We start from the raw sequence: 14,779 nt of genomic DNA on the forward strand, positions 1-14,779 counted from the left end.
CCCGGCCCGGCCCGCGGCGGCCGGCGCGGGGGTGGCCGCTCGGGGCCCCGACTGCCGGCGGGGGCTGCGGGCTGGGAGCGTGGAGGCGCGGACGATCTGCTCTGCTGCCCCGCTCGCCCCTCCTCTGCTCTCCTCTGTGCTCGGCTCCTCCTCTCCTCTGCTCGGCTCCGCTCTACTCCCCGGCTCCTCCCCTCCCGCCCCTGCCCTTCGCCCGCCGCCCCTCTCAGCCCTGCCTCCGGCCGCCGGGGCCCGGCGCGCACGTCACGAGCGCGAGTGAGCATGCGCCCCGCGGCCCCCGCCCCGCCACGCCCGCCCTCGCACACCGGCGCGCGCGCCCGGCCCGCCCTCCGCGTCCCTGTCCCCATCCCGCCCCCGGAGCGGGGAGGACCGGAGGACCCTGGGGCTGAGGCCGAAGGCCGGCGGGCGGGGACGACTCCCTGTTGCTTCCGCCTCCCGGGGCCTGGCCTGGGGCCGGGGCGCGGGGACGGTGCGCCCTGCGGAAGGAAGCGTCGGCCTGCGTCCCGGCCCCCGGCTCCGACGCTCGCCTGAAACTTCTGTCTCCCTCCGGAAGGCCAGATGGCGGGCGCGAGGTCGCTGGGGGCGCGGAGGGTGCCCGCGTGGCGCGGCACCGGGTTGGGCGGGAGACCCGCTAACCGGGTCTGGGCGGCGCGCTGGTGCCGAGCCGGTCCCCACGCGTGTTTGCTCCTGCTCTGCAGGTCGTGCCTCAGGTGGCTGCCCACTTTCGCTCAGCTTTGGTGCGCAGGGGTGAAGGTCAGCCTAGGGTGTGCCACCCGAGATCCTTCCTCTCTGAAACCCGCGCCCTCCCTCGTCCTCGCCTCCTGGCCTTCGGTCTCCAGAGTTGTAATCTGGCGGGGGCGAGGGCGAGGGCTTGGAACCGTTCCCGAACCTGTTGCACTAGCTGGCAGCCCGGCTGTGCCCTCTCCGGGTCTGGCCCGTCCGGCTCCTTCCTGCCCCGGCCCAGGAGGCAGGCCACCCGGAGGCCAAGTCTGGGAGGGAAGTCGCGCGGTTCGCCGGGCCTCCAGGTTCCCCCGGGCACCACGCTTGGTGCTGCCCACTCTGAACCAGACAGAACTGCTCCTGAGCGCACCGACACCATGACTTCACTCCCCGGGGATGTTTCTGTTTTCCCAGCGGAGAAACAGACTGTCTTCAGCTCCACACTCAGCTTTGTATTAACTGAGGTGCTTTGCTCCAGCTTCTCGTCCCGCTGCCTCCAGGCCATCTTGTGACACCTGAGTGCCAGGGGTGGGAGGGGCCGTGCCCCCGCCCTGGGAGGGAGGTGATGGGGCAAACGTCCTCCTGGCTGGTGGTGGAAGAGAAGCCGTATTGCCCGCTTTCTGGACCAGGAGCGGAGCCTAGAAACGAGTCGCTTAAGGGGAGGAGTGACTACGAACTACCTGGGTTCTGAACGACCTTCCTTCAGTAAAGCACTCCAGTTCTTGGTCAGCTCGCACATTGCTTCTCCTCGTTCCATCCAAATCTCTCTGCCCTTCTCTGTCCTGCTCCGACCAGGAGGCCGATGGTCATCCTCAGTGGACCTTCCCCAACAGGGCCGCCTGCTGCAGGCTGAAGACCGTGGAGGGTCTGGGCATGCCCTTCCCCTCCGGCCTGGCCTCCCCGGGGCCTGAAGCAGCTGTGGCCCTCTGTGCAGACAGTGCTTGGACACCTTCCTTTTCCACTGTGTCAACTTGGGTCAGGCTCCAAGAACTACAGTCTTCTCCCCTGGCCTCCGTGGCCTCCTGCTCCTGCCGTCCCTGGGCAGTGGCACCCCTGGATGGGTCCCTCTGTCACACTGTCTCCCAAATCTCCCCAGAAGACCCCTGCGTCCTGCCAGGACCCTGGTGGCTAGGGCCAGATTTTGACTAGCCTTCTACCTTACCAACTGTGACATTTGAAGGGTGTGCGGGCACGAGCAGCAGGCAGGGTTGCTGGCTGAAGGCTGCCTGTCACCCAGGAGTGTCTGTTTCAGTCAAGGGCGAATGTTAATTTCACGTTGTAGCAGCCGCTGGCCCCCTGTCCTTGCTGGCAGACACCCGTCGTGGTCCAGGAACCCACCCTCTGCATGGTGCGGGGCCAGCCCTCGTTCCTGTAAGCCTTCCTTTCCCATGACTGGTTTAAAACAAGTCTAAGCCAATGAATCCTGCTGTGGGGGAAAAAAAAAAACCTTTCTTTACTCTTAAAAAGGCACATGAAGAGGAAGGGCTCCCCGTTTCCTGCTGGCTGTGTGTCTGGATGCGACAGCTGGTACCGGCAGCCTTCTCGTGTCCAAGCCAGGAGGCAGCTTGAGGAACATCCTCACGGTGGGGACGGCAGCGCAGGAAGATGGGAGGAAGCATGATCCTTGATGACACCATTGGCCATTCACCGATCCTGCTGCCCCTGTCTGCATCTTCATTTAAAACCTATGGAAACAAATCAGTTAGGACTCTATTAAAATCCAGCTCACCCTGTGAGTTCGTTATTTATTTCTGTAGAACAAACCACCGCAAACGAGAGTTTCAACAACAACAAGCATTTCTTTCTCAGGACCCCGTGGTTTGGCGGAATGGTGTCTCTGCTCCTCCTGGTGTTGACTGGGATTGTTCATGGGGGACTCAGCGGGACCTGGAGGCTTCGGAGGCTTCAGTCACACGTCCCATGTCTCAGCTTGGGGGATGAGAAGTGGGAGCAGGCTGGCCTCTATCTCTCCATTCGGTTTCCCATCACAGACATCACGGTCTAGCCTCAGCTTCTTTACATGGTGGCTGGATCCCAAGAGGGTCAAAGTGGACACTGTATGGCCCCTAAACGGAACACTCCTTCTGCCACATTCTCTTGGGGAAAGTAGGTTCTAAAGTCAACTCAGATTCAAGGAGAGGAACCGAAGAGACTTCACATCTTGGTGGGAGGAGGGCCTGGCACCAAGAGAGGAGAGACCTTGTGAGCCGTCATCTTGGAAATCATCTGCATAGCAGACTTCAGCAGTAAGGGGATGTTTTGCCAGCATCATGCTAAGCCCAAGTGAAATGGCTGTGGGAAGCTCCAGGGCCTATGTGTTTCTTCATTTACACCAGGGGCAGAGAATCTTCAACTCTGACCGGATCAGCTAAGTCCTGTGCACAGTCCTGGCCAACCAATCATTAGGATGGTGGAATGCCATTAGATGATCAGCTGAGGCCTGGGTTCAGTGTGCACCCATGACTCATAAGTGTCCAAGGGGAATGGAATGATCTTAATCAGCTTCAGGTCTTCAGGACCCCCCTCCCCACCCTCCACCAACCCCCCAGCAGTATGGCTGCTTCACCACAGTGGAGTGCAGCGTGAATGGGAGGGGGCAGCAGATAGGATGCAAAACCCAGAACATAAATCGAATTATGGGCTTGCCTCTGGATGCCCAGGCTACATGCACACCCACACCTGTGCACAGACTCATAAACCCCACTCTCTGTTCCTCCCCTCCACCTTGGAGAGGGCTGGGATGGTAACCCGGGATCTTGGATTCATTGACTTCTAAGTGAGAAAGGCTTTTGGGAGGGGTGCCTGGGTGGCTCAGTTGGTTAAATGTCCAACAATTGATCTCAGCTCAGGTCTTGATCTCAGGGTCATGAGTTAAGTCCCACATTGGACTCCATGCTAGGCATGGAGCCTACTTCAAAAAAAAAAAAATTTTTTTTTTAAAGAGAATTTAAGATAGTCAAACTATGGAAAGAGCCCAGATGTCCACCAACAGATGAATGGATAAAGAAGATGTGGTTCATACATACAATGGAATATTACTCAGCCATCAAAAAGAATGAAATCTTGCCATTTGCAACAATGTGGATGGAACTAGAAGGTATTATGCTGAGCGAAATAAGTCAGTCAGAGAAAGACAATTATCATATGATTGCACTCGTGGAATTTAAGAAACAAAACAGAGGATCATAGGGGAAGGGTGGGAAAAATAAAACAAGATGAAATCAGAGAGGGAGACAAACCATAAGAGACTCTTAACTGTAGGAAACACACTGAGGGTTGCTGGAGGGGAGGGGGTAACTGGGGGATGGGCATGAAGGAAGGCCCGTGATGCAATGAGCACTGGGTGTTATATGCAACAGATGAATCACTAAATTCTACCTCTGAAACTAATAATACAGTATATGTTAATTAATTTAAATAAAAGAAAAAAGACTTTTGGGAAATGGGAGGGTGCAACCTTCCTGTAAAGACGGTTCAGAGAAATTACTGTTACTGAGACCTCGAATGACAAACCTGAAGCCAAACTGATTACTAAAAACATGGAACAGGGAAGTAGGAGTTGACACATCTTGTTTTGTGTGGGAAGAAGGGGAGGCACTATGTATCGGGGCGCTGGGCCCCCTCCGTGAGCAGTCTTGCTCCTCCAAGCTGTACCCCTCTCTCAGGCCACTGTCCCTGCAGGTCCAGAATTGTGGGGGTGCCATCTTCCCATGGATTAGTTCTAGAATTCTCCAACAGCAGAAAGCCAGAGGCTCCCTCTGGCCTCCCTCATCCCTTTGGTCTGGAATCTTCTGCGGCACCCTGTGTTTGTCCCACAAACCTGCTCATCCTTTATAGTCACTACACCATGCTCAGCTCCCTCTCAGATCCCAGTTACCACCTCCCTTAGCGCTCTTAATATCACCAACTCAGCATAACTTAGTTATTTGTCCAAAAGCCCTGCTTGTTGATTAAAATCAGCCAGGGAGATTTTTTTTTTAAACAGAGATTCCCTGGGACCCCTCCCCCTAGCCCAGATGTTGTGATTCTGTTGGTCTAGAGTGGGGTCCCAGCATCAGTGTCTTTTAAAAGCTCCCAGATATGGCAGGTTTGAGACCTGCTAGTCCAAATGCCTGTCTGCCTGGGACACCTGGGTGGCTCAGTCACTTAAGCATCCAACTCTTGATTTCAGCTCAGGTCATGATCTCGGTGTTGTGAGATCGAGCCCCGCACTGGGCTCCACGCTCAGTGGGGAGTCTGCTTCTCCCCTTCTCCCTCTGCCCCCACCCTGCTTGCCCATACTCTCTAAAATAAATAAATAAATCTTTTAAAAGTAAAAAATAAAAAATGTCTGTCCTCCTGCTTCCTTGGAACTTTGGAGAATGACCTCTATTATCGAGCCCTCTGTACTCCCCAGGGCATAGCATGGTCCCTTATTCATAACAGGTGCTCAATAAATGGTGGAAGAATTAAGTGTAGCTGCACTGCTCTGTGGCAGGGTAAAGGGAGGGCACAAAGTGCGAGCACACTCACAGAAGAAAACCTGTATGGGCAGAGCAGTCAATGCCCGAGGGGATGCTGTGGAGGGCAGAGTCCTGGGTTCGAATGTGACTGAGGTCAGCACAGCCCGCCAAGCTCTGCCAGTCCACGTCCCCTGGAATGTGGTTCTGACACACTGTCTCCCATGCCTGGGAGGAGCGGGTGGGGCAGAGCATCGTGTTTCACTAGGTCAGTACACAGGTATCCAAAAATGGAATCAGTTACATTCAGTATCTTCCTTAATCCAAGCTGTGTGAATAGTGTGAGCACTGAGATCGCAAAGAATCATCAGGATTTAAGCTTCTGGACACTGTTGGTGTGAGCTCTGAGGTGAAAACCTTCAGCAAGCCCTGGGACTCCTGCGTGTGCAGGTGTGGTTGGAGGGGGTCCCACGCTTGCCCATCCTGAGACCACAGCTCCTGAGTCCTGGTCCTTGAGATGTTGTCCCCTCTGTCACTCTGAGCCTTTTTCTTCTTAGAGTTTCTTCCTTTAGATGTTCAGACGCAGGTCAGGAGGGAGTCCTGGAGCACTCTGGCCCGTGTGTCTGGGTCCTCCCCTCCCCGGTGAGGCAGCTGCTCAGGGCGCAGGTGCGGAGGCCCCCCTTCACCCCCGCTGTGAGCCGCCATGCAAGGGCCTTGCCCACAGTGCACCTGCTCACCACACTTTTGCTTCTCTGATCCCCATTTTCTCCTAGTTATTTTTCAGTGAGAAAATACATAAAAAGAAAATATGCTACAAATTATTTTCTCTTTCCTTATTTATTTTCTACACTCCCTCCCCCTTGTTTTTTTCCTAAAGAGATCAATTATTTTAATTCCACTTTGATTTCAGGGAAAAAAAAGCTGTGTTCTGTGGTGCTTAAAATTACCAATAAAGTCATGAAAGCAATGTGTTGTTCTCATTTAGTTGAACAGAAGCTTTGAAATACTGCTCCTTTCCAACAATCTAAATAAAATGAGAGTGTTTGAAATAGGAGTTGGACAATAATTAGGAATGGAGCATCATTCAAAGCCATTTGCACCTTCCTCCAGCAAGGCACGTTTGATGTCACGTGACTGCACTCTACTGCGCGTTCTATTTGTGGGCACATTTTAGAAAACGAGGAAAGTGCTTTCTCTCACCCCGTCTGTAGACAGGATTTTAAAGTATCATCTACCTATCATCATCTGTAAGAATATTTTAACAGTTTTAACTGCAGGTGATCTAATTTTAATCAGAACCAAAATATATATACATAAAGTTTAATGGTTTTGACGACATTATGCTAAGTAAAAGAAGCCTGACACGAAAGGACAAATAGGGGAGGATTCCAGTTACACGAGGTGCCTGGAGGATGCTTGTAAAGGCAGAAAGAGGAAGAGCTGTTCCCGGGCGGGGGGTGGGGGGAAGGAAGCATGGAGATGATGCGGGAGCAAAGGGGCTTGGGCTCTGGCCCCCAGACGTTCCTTCCCCAGCCCTCCACTCCCTGGCTTCCTCGCTCACCCAACAGCGATGACAGGATGGGGCTGGCACTTTGGAAAGTAAAAGAGACACACGTGTGACCCGTGGTGGGTTCCCCAGCCTCGGGGCTCCATCAAGCGCTCAGTTCAGTGTCAGGGAGCAGAGAGGACGTTGCTAAAGGTCATATCTGTGTAATTTGCCCAGTACTAGAGTCTCTCAGCAAGTGTTCACCTTCTTTCCTCCCTGCTTGGTCCCCTCCGAGGGGTGCGTAGTCTCACTCCCCTGCTTGCGGCATCCCGTGGAGGAGACTCTAACGTGCCCAGCCATTCCCTCTGACGTCGACGGACTGCCCTGCTGCAGTGTGAACTGGGAGCCCTGCCCTGCCTCACAGTCCTGACGCCTGCTCGTTCCCACCACTACTGCCCCAGGCCACTCCATCCGTGACCTCTCCACTGTCCCCCGACCTGGTGGGGCCTCCTTGTGTCCACCTGGGGGGTCCTTGCTGTGTCCCTGCATGGGAGAAGCCCGGGCATGTGCATCTCCGAGAGGCTGACTCCCTGGGGAAGAGCCCTCAACAAACCAGCACATCCTAACCAGGTCCAAGAACTCTCCAGTGTTCACGGCTCTTTGGGGAGAGTCCCCAAACCTCCAGCAACAGCTCTCACGCAGACTCTGCCTTAGACCAGAGTCCCTGTGGGGAAAGTACTTGGGCAGTCAGAAACAACCTTCAATTCAGAACAGAAGAGGAAGGGCAAAGAGTGGTTGGTTTTCTTCAGTGTAACCTGACAGAGGTGCATCAAAAGTTTATTTTCTGTGTTACAGTAAAACTTCGTTTACATGAAAAATGTATTTTAATTTTAATCAATGATGTGCATTTGCATGGCTTTAAAATCAAGTAGAACTACCTGCCCCACGACAATGACCTGACGCCCCACGACAATGACCAGACGCCCCACGACAATGACCGGACACCTCACGACAATGACCAGACACCTCAGCTTCAAATCCTTCCCTGATGAGGGAATCACCTGCGACCCTTGGCTTTTTCCTCCTTTGTTGCGTCCACATTTTAAATAATGTGCTTATAACGTATTATTTCTAATTTTGGACAGCATCGACTGACTTCTTCCTAGAGAAGACCAAGTATTTACCTCTTTTCTACTGCTATCAACACCTCCCTCCTCCACTGCCTATCCCCACGTGTGATGACATCCCCATCAGATCAATATTCTGTGTATTGACACTATCACATTCTTATGCATGAGCACACATCACTGCATGCCTCCCTGGCCCCGCTGGACATGGGGCTCCATCCTGCCATCCACGAGATCACAACCTGAGCTGAAGCCAAGAGTTGATGCTCAACCGCCTGTGCCACCTAGTCGCTTGACATTTTTAAGACAAGTGTTTCCTACCTATGACTGTATATTCCGCCAAATCATCCATCAGGTATTACATCAGAGAAAAAAATGGTTTTAAGCATTCACTTTCCATGCACCATTCCCAGGAATTTACTGGAGAATATATTCCACCCTAACCCTAACCCATCAAGAAAGGAGGTACGGGATCCAGACAATAAGGGATCATGAGCGTGGTGGACGGCATTCCCCAGACGGGTGGAGTGAGGCCTGAGGACCTGAGGACATGCTTGCAGTGGGCCTGCGGCCACCATCCCATCCCGGTCAGCACAGGACACCGCACGGTGGCAGGAGGGCGTCCCAGCCGAGTGCAGACATGTTTGCTCACACAGAGAGTTTTGCCGCTTTGTCAGAGCTGGTTGTGATGCGTGGTGAGTCTGTAGAGATGGAGATGATGCAGGACAGGGGGCAGCGGTCACCCTCAGGGAGGACAGGGGCAGCGGTCACCCTCGGGGAGGACGGGAACAGCAGTCACCCTCGGGGAGGACGGGGCCAGGGGTCACCCTCGGGGAGGATGGGTGGTGCAAGAAAAGACGCGTCATCACAAAGCAGCGCACAGCAGGGCCATGCACCAGCCCCCTGACTGGTAAGGTTAGAAACTTAATTAAGACGTCATCCAGCGGGCTCCTGGGTGGTTCAGTCATTAAGTGTCTGCCTTCAGCTCAGGTCATGATCCCAGGGTCCTGGGATCAAGCCCGCATTGGGCTCCCTCCTCAGCGGAAAGCCTGCTTCTCCCTCTCCCACTCCCCCTGCTTGTGTTCCTTCTCTCGCTGTGTCTCTCTCTGTCAAATAAATAAATAAAATCTTAAAAAAATAATAAAAAAAGATGCCATCGAGTGCAGTCACAAATTCCACACACTCAGTTTGAAATATTGACAATAGTAACCTATCACTTGCATTCATTTCCACCTTGGAAGCTCTTTATAAACGACTTTCCCAGCTGCGGGAGGGGAACGTTTGCTTGGCGAGGAAGGTCACGTTGTGGAAAATGTCATCTGTGATCGTGGTAAAAACATGACTTTATCTGGCAGTTGGCGTGTGCATCTCCATGGGCACGTCACCCCACGCCCTGTCTTTCACCATCTCAGCAGCAGATTTGGGACCTGCTCTGGGTCTGCAGGGACGCTGAGCACGCTGCTCTCTCACCTGTCTGGGCTCTGATTTTCCATCGTTCAGAATTCCATGTAAAGTAAGAATGGAAAAAGAAAAAAAAATGTAACTCCTTGTTGTTTCTATCTTGAGGATTTGGAAACTCTGCAAGGACAGACAAGAGCCAGATGCAGCTGTGGGGACCATGGGTCTGTACTGAAGACAGCTCAGAACCTCTTGATGCCTCTCAGACACCAGCAACCAAAGTCCTGCGTTCACCCGCGTGTTTTCTCCCCCTGCCCTGCCTCCCCCTGCCTTTCTCCCACCCTCTCTTCTCAGTGCTCCTCCTCCCCCCGCAGCGCCTCTGCCCGGGCGCACCAGTGAGCTGGGGAGGACTGCACACACCTCACTCAGCTCAGCAGATGAGCATCTGGGCAGAGAGGGGGCTTCCCTGCGTCCGTCGTGATGTCTGCTGCAGGAGGATCAATACCACCAAGACTGGCTAATGGCACATAAAGGGAATGCTAATAGCACTGTGGCTTTCCGGTCCAACTGAGTCTTAAGTGGCTGCCTCGGGTCTATTTTTGAACCTTATTATCTGTTATAATTATGGAGTAACTTTACTTTTGTGAATTTTACTATAAAGAATTTGATCCTATTACCCAACTTATGGTTGCTATATTAACAATTAAATATTAATTCGATCTCACTGCTTTCTGTTGACTGAAACCTAACTTCTGCCTCTAATTTCCACTGGCTCTCACAATGCGACTGACCCCACATACAGAGTCGTTTTCCTCCTGTTACTGACATTCACCCCCTGGGACCCTCCTCTTCCTCCTGGGGGCTGCGCAAGCCCCTCCCCTTTCAGGGCCGTGCTGGAATGCCCTCTCCTTAGGCATCTGCTCCTTTCTCTGGGATGGCCCGTGTTAGAGTCCCAGGGCACCTGCTAGACTCCCACCCTGATGGATGCACCCTATAATCCTGTAGGCATGCTGGGATCTCTCTCCCTGATTATGTTATATCATACTGCAATGGCAAAGGAATTTTGCAGCTGTAATTAGGGTCCCTAAGCAGTTGAGTTGAAGTTAGTCAAAAGGAGACTTCCCTGGGTGGGACTGGACAGATTCGAAGCTGCAGGGATGCCCCTGTTGGCCTTGAAGGGGCAGACTGCCATGTTGTGGGGAGGTCACACGGCAGGGGATGGCAGGTGGCCCCCATGCCTGACAACAGTCCCCAGTGGGCAGGTGCAACAAACAGGGAGCTCAGTCCCTGAACCGCGAGGAACCGCATCCAGCAGCGCCTGTGAGCATGGAAGGCAGCCCTGGGCCTCAGTGGAGAGCCCGGCCCCAGTGGCGCCCTGACTGTAGGCTCCTGAGCCCTGAGCAGAAGACTCACTAACTGGACTCAGAGCCCCGACCCACAGACAGCCTGGGCTAAGTTTGTGCGGTTTTGGCATCTGAGTTGGTGGTAACGTGTCTCGCCGCCCCGGACAGAGCCTGACGCGGGTGCGTGTCTTCTCCCATAGCTTCCCGGCTGCGGCATCACGGTGACATGGGCATGAGCCACCCTGTCACTTGGCTTCTGTGAGTTCCTTCAGCAGAGCCGTCCCGGCTGGCAGCACCCGGACAGGAGTCAGCTGCGCGCGTGTGAGCCAGAAGACAGGGCTGTGAGGACAGACTGGTCTCCTGGCGTCTTCCAGGCCCGCTGCCCTCTGCCCCGCTCTGCCTCCACCACCCGGGGAGGCGCAGCCCGGAGGCCTCCCTACAGAGCCCACTGTAGGGCGTGTGGCCAGCCCGACACCTGCTTCCTCCCGGGCCCCGTCTCCCCTTGGGGCATCCCGTTGTGCGTGGTCTTGGACAGAGGACAGTTCCCAGCACCTGTCTGGTACGAGGGCACTCCCTACCTCATTTCCCCCGGCCCCTGGTGCAGGGGGACCACTTACAGCACACTGAGCACAATGGGATCTCTGACCACAGGAGATCGGGGGACAGCCTTTCCTTTCTCTGCTCCCCAGGGCAGCCTGTGGGGGATATTGGACATCTTTGTGACTTTTCTCTTTGAACAAGCAACCCAAAGGAAAGGGAGTGTTTGCAGATGGGATTGCACTTAACCCAGGCCTGCCTGTGGTGGCTCGCCCACATCCCCGCTTCCAGTCCCTGCAGCCCTTTCCTGAGCTCATTTTCTGCGCCTGGCCTTGCAGCCTCCTCCAGGTCTGTGAGCGCTGTATCCTTCCAATGGCTTTCCTTTACCCCACAAGATAGCAGGATTCCTACCAAGAGCCCTGGGGCAGGTGCCCTCCCCAGTCTTGCCAGCCGGCACTGAGCACCGCTCCATGACGCAGCGATGGCGTTCAGTGTGCTGGATTCAAATCCGGGTCAGCAGCGTACTAACTCCAAGGCTGTGGAAGGTTGCAGGAGCTCCCTGGGCCTTGTCTGTGAAACGGGGGATAACGACAGTCCTTACTTCACGGGTCACACATGTGGGGCTCTTGAAACAATGCCACCATGTCTTTGCCCTCATTTCATCCTATTTTGTGGACAATATTACTTTATGCATTCTTCCTATTTCCCAAACTAGATTGTAGGGTCCCTCGGGTAAGAAACTGTTCTTATTTCCATCCCCCAAAGCACCAAGCGTGGAAGGAGCTCATGGTGCAGCCCGGTGTCAGGGGCCCCATGACCACAGCTGCTTCTGCCCCTGGATTGCAAGGTCTCATGGGGGCAGGGGTGTCTCTAGACGATGCCGCCAACATGGTAGGTGCTCTGTGCACACTACCTTTTATTTCAGAGAGAGGCTCTGGATTCCAATGATTCCAACCTGTGTGTTTACCACGTTCCAGCAGGGAGCTGACAGAAGCGGAGGTACCCCACCCCTCTTCCTGCCCCCCAGCCTCTGCAAAATAGTTTCTGCTCCTCCTCACAACACACGGAGCCTTGGACCTGGTCTTACAGCTTTCCTTCTCGATCTTGAACAAGTAGGACTGCCAATCTATTAAGAATACATTTAGGGGCAACATTTACCAATTAATATAGCTGGAGAGAAATTCAAAATATTTAACAACCAGAAAGCTATCAGCACGGACAGAGCTGGAACGGCAGCATCAGATGGGCCAGAGTGTACTAACAGTATCTACTCTGCATACAGAATGTGCGGCCAGAGCAGAAGAAGGAAATTAAAGGATTGTAAAGTAATAAATGAATAAAATGGTTAAATAGGTACACTGGAAAACAAGATTGGCTGACATAGCCAAAAATGGTTTGGGATGGGATGGGATGCAGTGGGATGGGTTGGGCTGGGATGGGATGCAGTGGGATGGGTTGGGCTGGGATGGAATGGGATGGGATAGAATGAAATGGGATGGGTTGGATTGGGATGGAATGGGTTGGGTTGGGATGGAATGAGATGGGATAGAATGAAATGGGATGGGATGGGTTGGGTTGGGTTGGGTTGGGATGGAATGAGATGGGATGGGTTGGGTTGGATTGGGTTGGGATAGAATGGGATGGGATGGGAGAGAAGAGGAGAGGAGAGTGTTATCCACACCTGACATGAAATTCAGATTGCAGAAGGGGGTTAAAATGTTGGTGTCTTTTCCTGTCATACAACTTATTTGGGATATAAACAAACAGTAATGCATTAACAAGCCAGCAGACCACATAAAGCACAGATGGCTAGAATGTTAAGAGCTACATGCATTAATCATGAAGTATTTTTAATCTCTTGGTACTCACATAATGACAGGACCAGTTGTTTATTTTTCTGATAAATTTACTGATATACTATAAATGAAGTAAAACTTGAGTGAAGAGTTCTGAGACAGAACTCTTAAATTCAGATCAATTTAATAAAATAAATACAACAAATGAAGATGTTTTTATTTTAAGGCTCTATTAAATGCCCCAACAAGCTTCTTTTTATAAGGGACCAATTCAATAAATAAATAAATACAAAAATTATACAATGATATAAAAAAGGAACTAATGATAGTTCTAGTTGAATGGAATTCTACTTTGATAAAGACATAAAAAGATCAGAAAAATAAAGCCTATAGAGTATTCCGAATAAAGATGGATCATAAAGCAAAGAAATAAGTTTACATGTCTAGATTTGATGTACTTTATAAAGATACTGAGAAGCTATTGCAAAAATGTAAGATTCCAAGTTTTTATATTATAGAGTGTAAAATAACGATTGACTAGGCATTGGTAACCAGCGGCACTGATGATCTCATCCATCCATTCATCCGTTCTCACACTTACTGGTTCGACAACCGTGTATGCAGCATCTCAGGGCCCGGAGGCTGGCCCCAGGGGAAGACACAGGCAGGCCTGGTGCTCATCAAGCATGTGGTCCCTTGGGGAGACAGCAGCCATCACCTAATCCTAAAGGCAAATACGCAGCGAAAGCCTGTGTTAAAGTCTCTGAAGGAAAGTGCAGTGTCTCGTGGCTCCGCCAGGCCTGGAAGGGCCCAGGAAGTCGTCCCCGAGCACAGTGATGTGTTAGCCAAGTCGTAAAGAGTCAACTCTGTTAATTATAGGTTAATTAGATAAAGGAGAGGATGGATCTGTGAATCACTCCTAAGATAGAGTGACTTGGGAAAACGTGGAAGTAACACAAATCTTTACAAATGCGTTTGTTGTATGAACTACTAAGCTTTCTTTTAATAAAACAAAATCAGTAAGTACATCCACAAGATTCCTGGTGACAGACTTGGAGTGCACGGGAAGTAGTGGGTTTTGACTTGTGTAAAGTTATCCAACAGCCGGAGCCCCTAATGATGAGACTCTCAGTTGGGGCTACCTCAAGAAGAACAGGAAAGGTATCCTTTTCCCCTCTGATTTACAAATATCTGAAATTTCTAGGAATATTTATCACTGCTTTAAAAAATCTTTCAATGTTAATGACACTTAAGATTTTTAAAAATCTTTATTATACAAATTTTAAAACATATATAGAATTAGGGAAAAAAACATACCTATTAGCCATCTTCAATAATTATCAACACATGGTCAATCCTGCGTTCCTGTCAACATCTACCCCATCACCAGCTAGGTCATTCCTCAGAAATTCCAAAGAAAGATAATTTTGTTTCTTCCTTTCCGGTATGGATACCTTTTATTTCTTTCTTTCTTTTTTTTTTTGTGAGCCAACTGCTGTAGCTAGAGGATGTGCTACAATGTTGGATAGAAGTGGCAAGAGTGGGCATCTTTGTCTGGTTCTGATCTCAGAGGGAGAGGAGTCAGACTTTTACCAGCAGGAATGATGTTAGCTGTGGGTTTTCAGAGATGCCCTTGTCAAGTTGAGGGGGTTCCTTTCTATTCCTGGCTTAAGTGGTTTTTTTTTTTTTTTTCTTTTCTTCCTTCCTTCCTTCCTTTTTTTTTTTTTTTTAGTAGGCTGGGCATGGAGCCCAGTGCAGGGCCCAAATTCAAGAACCTGAGATTAAGACCTGAGCTGAAATCAAGAGTTGAATGCTTAACCGACTGAGCCATCCAGGTGCCCCTTTCTCTTTTTTTTATTTAATCATGAAAGGGTGTTAGATTTTGTCAAATGCCTTTTCTGTGTCGATGGAGATG

Source organism: Neomonachus schauinslandi, chromosome 3, assembly GCF_002201575.2.
Source record: "Neomonachus schauinslandi chromosome 3, ASM220157v2, whole genome shotgun sequence".
Classification (NCBI taxonomy): domain Eukaryota; kingdom Metazoa; phylum Chordata; class Mammalia; order Carnivora; family Phocidae; genus Neomonachus; species Neomonachus schauinslandi.